The sequence below is a fragment of the Periplaneta americana genome, unplaced genomic scaffold, assembly GCF_040183065.1.
Source record: "Periplaneta americana isolate PAMFEO1 unplaced genomic scaffold, P.americana_PAMFEO1_priV1 scaffold_20, whole genome shotgun sequence".
Lineage (NCBI taxonomy): Eukaryota > Metazoa > Arthropoda > Insecta > Blattodea > Blattidae > Periplaneta > Periplaneta americana.
Window position 1 is genome coordinate 1,593,980 of NW_027185501.1, and position 8,479 is coordinate 1,602,458.

General features: G+C 33.6%; 1 long non-coding RNA gene across 2 annotated transcripts; it reads right to left on the minus strand.

Moving 5' to 3' along the window:
• Nucleotides 1-1,715, minus strand: LOC138693726 (uncharacterized). Of its 2 annotated transcripts, none has more exons than XR_011330415.1 (2): nucleotides 1,421-1,715; nucleotides 1-822 (listed from the first exon to the last, which is right to left on the minus strand). It is a non-coding gene; the product is annotated as an uncharacterized lncRNA (long non-coding RNA). The 2 variants fall into 2 exon arrangements; XR_011330416.1 differs by having other exon boundaries at nucleotides 1,164-1,715.
• Nucleotides 1,716-8,479: the final 6,764 nt, after the last annotated feature.

The following is an 8,479-nucleotide window of genomic DNA, read 5'->3' on the forward strand; positions in this document are numbered from 1 at the left end:
TAAGAAGAAAATAATTTTTACTTCCTTTCAATTATTAATGAAACCTGACCACTCACCATTCGCAGTTGATTTCTATGGTTACAGGTCTATTCTTCATATTCTGTAGCTTTCAAATAATTTCTAAAATAAATATTACTCCTACTTAGCTCTTGTAAAACGAAATTTTCACTTTCACTTTCAACGGAACACTCACTTATATTCAGTTCTTGTATCTTGCAGTAAATTATCCATTTGTGATCATCTTTCCAATATAACCTCCCATTGAAACGACCACTTAAAATCATGAGCTAGAATTTATTATTTTAAAAACATTTCCACGTACATACTGTTATAATTGTTATGAACCACAATACAAAAGACAACACTGTGAAATTAGATTAATTTACCAAGATCAACATCAATACCGGTAGTATAAAATCACATATAGACTTAGGCTATATTATTTCATTACTTTATGGTCTTAATTAGAAGAATTAATTTTTAAGAATTTACAAATATGCTGAAATAATTTATGACACTTCTTATAGAAATGTAAAAATATGTATGTACATTTTGAAACAATGGGTATAGCACCACTTGAAAATGTTGAGCACTTTAACAGTAACTTGTAAATTGTTCCATCACGTTGTCTATAGTGTTCATTTAATGTAGCACTTTTAGAATGAACGTGGTTCACATACATAAGAAGAAATGACGATAGAATGAGTCGAAGACATACAGTTTTCTTTGATTTTTAGCAAATGATGAAGTTGACTATATACTGTTACTTCATATCCTAATATAAGTAGAGTTGCCAACATAGATGTAACACCTCCGTAACACCTGAAATGAATATAAAATAAATTAATGTATTGGTAATGATACAAGAATAAAAAGAAATTAGGCTAGACATAACCTCACAAAATTACAAACACATGCTAAAACAAAAAAAAAAAAAAAACAAAAAAAAAATTTACGTATCCGTATATAATAAAACTAGATATTCTAGATATAATTTGATTCACACGATAACCACCTCAGCCTATTTCGCAGCAGCCATTACTTACCAGTTTGAGGTGCATTACCTAATCTCATACTAACCTTGTTAAGTTCTCTTACCTAATTCACTGATAATTACGTAACAATACACAGGTCTAAAATACAGACAAATACGCATTAATTACCTAATAAGTACAGCATGAAGATAATTCATTACTTTTGTCGGTATTTTCTAAAAGAGAAAGGGAAAACAGTAACAACATTATCTTCAATGTTTACATCACGTCGTTCACATTTTCATTAGGCCTATATCAGTAATGCTTGGTAAGTGAATGCATGAAATTATTTTACATTTCGGGTCACATCTTTCGAGAGTCGGAAAATGCAATTCGCCACTTTTAACATAGCATTGCTTGTTATATGAGAGAACTTTGACATTTACCTTAACCTATAAATATACGACCTGTTGGTACAGAGTTCTTCACATAGCAAAACACAGACAATTTTCGAATATAACTTAGCTGAACAAACTTCAAATAACATTGTAATATGCTTGGCATATTTGTAATATTCGTACTCAATGAGTAATGCACAATTAATCGAACTATTTTCACGATGCACAATGCTTTGTAATGGTACTATTCATCATTTCATAGGGCAGAGAGGCGAACCTAGCGGCAGAAATTGTCATGACTCACAGAGACCTGCCCTCGATCGTGCTATGCGCCAGCTTGTGTAATCACGTAAGCAACGAACTCAATACAAGTTGCATCCCCCTGGTTTCGCATTCGCTACCGCTCCCGCGTCCCGCGTCGGTGTGCGCAGTAGCTCATAGGGTATAACGAACGCAGGAGCAATAGCGCCACGGTTCCGGGCTGCAGGACTCAACTGGCCTTGGTCGAGTAATATTTACGGTACATTTTAAAATCTGCACGCATGGATAAATGGATAAATATTTATTTATCCATGCTGGAGGTTTTTATTCGGATTCTGTTGTTTTTTCGAGGGAATTTTAGCGGATTTTCATTCTTCTGCGTTGGCGACGCTGCTCAGGATTTAATCGGAAGCAGTGTTGCCAAGTCAGCAGTTTTGTAGCTAAATCTGGTGTTTTCAGGACTATGGTCAGCTACAGATTTTACCGCCAGCGGCTAGCTATTTATTTGGCGTTCTTTGATGTTTCCGGCAAAAGGAGAGGATATTTTACAGTTTTTTTCTGTAAAGACGTTATATTGTTTTTATATTGCGGACAACAACATTAGTTAATCATAAACCAGAGATTAATATGGTATTATCACAATTTTTCATTGTACAAGTATAAAATATCAATGTTTTATGATAACTCGATTTCGTACAACCACGTCCATTTCCTGCCTCATCCATTGTTGTACAAATAATGGTATGCTACATTCGTAAACTTTAAGTTTAATCATATAGGCATAGTTTTTGTAAATAAATCGATATTTTTAATGATAAAGCGTAGATAATGAACTAATTATTTTCATTTATGATAACTTAAGCCCGGTTCAGACGGTGCGTGTTTCTGTGATGGATTCCAAGGTGGCTGCGCGGATGGGTCGCCTGCGTGGTCACTCACCGTTAATAATGCGCTCTGGTGGCTCCGTGGATGGCTAGCTTGCTGGATTTCGAGGGTAGGTTTCTTGCAACGAGTTAGATACTATAGAGAGGACAAAGATCTCAGAAAGTTGAAGACAATTGAACATTGGTGCGCCATGTTTCGGTTAGTCAAAATAAAGGGGCGTGGCTCGGATGTTGTAGGAAATGACTGTGATGAAGTTAGTATTATTGTGAATTGAGTTACATATTAAGACTATGTTAATAAGTAAAAAGTAAAATACACACAAAACTTTACGTTTTATAACAGCTGTAGGCCTATGTTTTATTAGTTTCACTAAATATAGCCCAGATATTAAATGACAAGCTATACTCGATGCAACCAAAGCAAAGCACCTAAAGACGGATGAATTTAATCGGCAGAAGAAAAATAAATAATTTTTTGACTTCGTCACAAATTTAATTACCTTACAGCTAATCTAACCTAATATGAAATCATGTAATTCAGTGCTCACCAGGTGATTTCAAGAGAGACGACGTATGTAACTAATACGAGTAAAATATAGGAAAGGTAGTGGCGAAAATTAAAAAAAATATCCAGTAATTAAGTTATTGAGAAAAATTCATTTGAAATTGGAATTAACACAGAGAACTTTTGAAAACTGAAATTATTAAAACTACAAATAATCTCTTAGCATGCAACATAATAATTAGAGAATGACACTAATAGAAAGTTACTCATAATCATAACTCACCACATTTATTGAAACGATAAGATATTTACGATTAACATTGTTATCAGAAACAACAGGAGCCACAACTAGGTACACTTCTTTTCGCGTGATGGAGACATCGTGTAATCTAATATAATTTGAAACAAACATTGATCTCACACGTGTCTCGCAACTAAGCAGAGGCTTTTGCAGAATAAAACTGTTCTTACATTATTTTGAACAATAATGACAAATTGTGTGTGATGCAAGTGCTAACTTTCCTCTTTGGTAACAAAAAGAGTCCTAACGCATTAATAAAAAGAAAATTGGAGTAGGCCCTATAAACACAATAAATATTAAACTCTTGATGGTACAAACTTATTAATACAGATATTTCGCTTATGCTCAGTCCGTCTTATCTTATAATTCTCTGCGGCAATGGTACCTGTATTGAGAGGGTTTAATTATCCAGCAACGAATATTATGATTTACGGTACATTTCATTTAAATCCGAGGGAATGAGACATTTTTGGAAATTTTAAAGTCTTAATTATTACTTTTTCATTTATAAATCAGCTTTTTACAAAACCTATAGCGAAATGTTTAAATTAAATATTGATGTATCTGAAAAATATAATACATGTACCAACTCGTTACAGTGTACCTTTGATAAGCACTCCTTGCGGAGGCTGGTGGTACTAAAGACGCCATGTTTTTTAGGGAACGATCCATAGTACTGTTGGCCTCCGCAGGGAGCGCTGATCAGAGGTCTTTAGCCTCTCTATAGTATCTAACTCGTTGGTTTCTTGCTATTTTTCCTGCGTGCTTCTGTGCTGGTTCAGTGTTACCAAAATAGTTGTTCTCCAACTAAATCTTTTTTTTATGTATTTCTTAGTTTCTAAGGATAGAATAATCAAATATAGAACTTTAGTTGTTTTAAGCTTCTTGTTTAATTGCTTTGTTGCAACATTTACTATTGTTAATGTAGAATTTTAGTTGTTTTCCACTTATGGTTAGTTTCTTATTTATCATGAGTGTTATCTAGACTGTTCTGGGACCTTGGGAGCGAGAAAACAACAGTGTGGATCAACCTCGGGAAGGTCGCAGAAGCTACTATTTTAAGGGGAGAGGATGGTAATTTTTATGAAAAATTATTAAATTTTCAAAAAAAAAAATTATTTAAAATACTCTGTGATATGTGTGGATCGCCATTTTTAAACTTCCTGCATTATGGATTTTTAAATCACTCGCCCACTTTTATTGTTGTTTCCGGCAAATTAAATTTTCAAAAAATTGTTTTTTTTTTTTCTTTAAAATACCTTTTGATATGTGTGGAATACATTGCATAACATTTTGTAGGTATTTGTGCCCTTGTCGGATGTTGAGACGTCATTTTTAAACTTCCTGCGCTATGGATTTTTTAATCACACGCCCGCTTTTATTGGTTTCCAGTAACTTCATTTTTTTTTTTTTTTGCTACATTGCCAGACAAAATGTATATAATTTCTGAACTATTAAAGATACATGCATGATATTTAGAAGACATTCTTTAGACTATTAGGAAACTTTTCCAATTAATTTATTCCAATTAATCGAAATTTGCAGCTTGATCCTTTACTTTTCGCTGATGATTTAGTTCTCATGGCATCAACTGAAGATGATTTACAATATTCAGTACACAATTTAAATAAGGTCAGTGAAAAATATAACATGGAAATTAATATTGAAAAATCGAAAATCATGTCATTTTGTGGGAAATTCCCTGTACCAAGCAAAATCTGTTTGAATAATAAAATAATAGAAAGAGTAAATACCTTCACTTATCTTGGCTATACACTATCACCTTATGATGAAGTAGATATTGCTGAAAAAAATATGTAAATATAATAAAACAATGGGGATGATTAATAAAATCGTGATACCCTCACTAGTACAAAGACACACAAGAATAGGCTTGTATAAAACCTTAGCACAGCCAGTATTAAGCTATGGTAGCGAAGCGTGGACTGTGAAGAATAAAGATGTCAGTAGAATAACAGCAAGTGAGATGAGGTTTATGAGAGCAACAGCTGGATATACTCGCTGGGATCATAAAAAAAATGAGGACCTAATGCAAGAACTTCAAATAGAACCCATTATACAGTTCATCAGCAAATATCAACTTCAGTGGAAGGGTCATCTCGAACGAATGAATCGATGCAGAATTCCAAAAGCACTGCTTCATTACCATCCATATGGCAAAAGATCTCTAGGCCGTCCAAAGAAGAGATGGACTGAAAATTCTAGTTTGAGACCGTAACAGGCCACTTGGCCTAATACTTGTTAGGAAGATGATGATGATGATGATGATGATGATGATGATGATGATGAGGAAACTTTTCTCTGTAACAGAATTTTTTAAATTGATTTCATTTTAAAAATACGTGAGTTTATTTGCAAGAAAGGAAATCAGAAAATTGTTATTAAATTTTAATTGTTTATTTTACCAACGTAGGGACTGAAATCAAAATTCTGTTACAGACAGTTTGTAGAACATACTTTGCAAATACATTGCAAAAACTGTTTGAATCTATCTTTAAAAGCGGTTTAGATATATCGATATATAACTACAACGTCTTTGGTTTCTGTAATGGATTCCAAGTTGGCTGCGCGGATGGGTCGCCTGCGTGGTCACTCACCGTTAATAATGCGCTCTGGTGGCTCCGTGGATGGCTAGCTTGCTGGATTTCGAGGGTAGGTTCCTTGCTATTTTTCCTGCGTGCTTCTGTGCTGGTTCAGTGTTACCAAAATAGTTGTTCTCCAACTAAATATTTTTTTTATGTATTTCTTAGTTTCTAAGGATAGAATAATCAAATATAGAACTTTAGTTGTTTTAAGCTTCTTGTTTAATTGCTTTGTTGCAACATTTACTATTGTTAATGTAGAATTTTAGTTGTTTTCCACTTATGGTTACTTTCTTATTTATCATGAGTGTTATCTAGAGTCTAGACTGTTCTGGGACCTTGGGAGCGAGAAAACAACAGTGCGGATCAACCTCGGGAAGGTCGCAGAAGCTACTATTTTAAGGGGAGAGGATGGTATTTTTTAATGAAAAATTACTAAATTTTCAAAAAAAAATTCTTTAAAATACCCTGTGATATGTGTGGATCGTCATTTTTAAACTTCCTGCATTATGGCTTTTTAAATCACTCGCCCACTTTTATTGTTGTTTCCGGTAAATTAAATTTTCAAAAAATTGTTTTTTTTTTTCTTTAAAATACCCTTTGATATGTGTGGAATACATTGCATAACATTTTGTGGGTATTTGTGCCCTTATCGGATGTTGAGACGTCATTTTTAAACTTCCTGCGCTATGGATTTTTAAATCACACGCCCGCTTTTATTGATTTCCAGTGACTTCATTTTTTTTGCTACATTGCCAGACAAAATGTATATAATTTCTGAACTATTAAAGATACATGCATGATATTTAGAACACACATTCTTTAGACTATTAGGAAACTTTTCTCTGTAACAGAATTTTGTTAATTGATTTCATTTTAAAAATATGTGCGTTTGTTTGCAAGAAAGGAAATCAGAAAATTGTTAATACATTTTAATTGTTTATTTTACCAACGTAGGGACTAATATCAAAATTCTACTACAGACAGTTTGTAGAACATACTTTTGCAAATACATTGCAAAAACTGTTTGAATCTATCTTTAAAAGCGGTTTAGATATATCGGTTTTAGTACAATCCTGCATTGGGTATATATATATATATATATATATATATATATATATATATATATATATATATATATATATATATATATATATTCAAATTTGGGTCCCCAAATATATATATATTTTTTTAATTTTTATTTGGTTGATTGCCACAGCTATGAGCTCTCTACATACAAAAAAATTTATAACTTACACCAAATAGGAAAAAAGTAGCTATGAGCTCCCTACATACAAAAAATTAATAATTTACACCAAATAGGAAAAAAGATTTGAAAAATACCATTCTCTCCCCCTAAGAGAGCAAGTCGAAAATTTTGATTATGAATTCCTACGGTTGGACCAAAGATCAAGTCAGAACTTTAATTGAGGCGTACAGAGAAGAAACATGTTTATATGCTATACAAACAGCATTGTTAAGACATCTTGGCCCGTATTTCTACGCAGTAACCATTTTCGGCTCCACATTCTACTCTTTTTAATTTGATCCGTCTCCTCAGCGTTCGAAGCTAGGAAAACAGCAAAGGCTACTAAACGTGTTCTTCGTACAGCTTCACATACAGCTTCCATATTTGATGTTTACAAATCGTACCGCGCCAGCATCTCCAACTTCCAAACCGGGATCCAGCCAAAGAGTTTGTAATACTTCAAACTCTTTGGATCCAGCATGCAAGGCAGCTCGCTTCGTGTGAACGAAAACCATCACCGCAGCCACCACGGCACCCAGCCTGCTAGCCACCTTGGAATCCATCACAGAAACACGCACCGTCTGAACCAGGCTTTATATTATGATTCATTCATTCATTCATAGTGTTCTGCCCATGGGCAGGTCTTTCACTGCAAACCCAGCATTCTCCAGTCTTTTCTACTTTCTGCCTTCCTCTTTGTCTCCTCATATGATCCAGATATCTTAATGTCGTCTTATATTTATATATTATTTAATTTATTATTCCGGTTGTAGTTTGTGTAAGACAGACATTCTTAAAACTTAAAACCAGACTCATTGTTGGCAGACACGTCTCCAGCTCAGTGTGAAATCAGATTTTGAACTGGCGTGATTGTGAATGTGATTGTTTCCGAAGTGTCCAGTACAGTATTATTCTTGACCTACTTCATTCAATTTTGAGGAAATATGCCGCGTAAAACTCCATACGTACAAAAGTTGATGTGAAAAAAAAAAATAAATAAAGAATATGTGTTGAAAGATTGAGTGGAAGAAGTTGCCAGTGATAGTTCGAAAGCTCGATGATTTAAGGTGATATTGAATGCAAAATATTCAGATTTTGCCTAAGAAGTGATAAACACTTTCCATAATTTACTCTATATTCTTATAAAATTCTCCAGTTCCTAAAGCTGTATAGTTTGTATTTTAAATATGGAAGTGATGTGTTAAGAAAAATCTGGAGTTTTTCAAGTAAAGTTTAGCGGTTTTTTTATGCTTGTGCAGCGGTAAATGGAATTCTGAGTTGGCAACACTGTTCGGATGATTAGA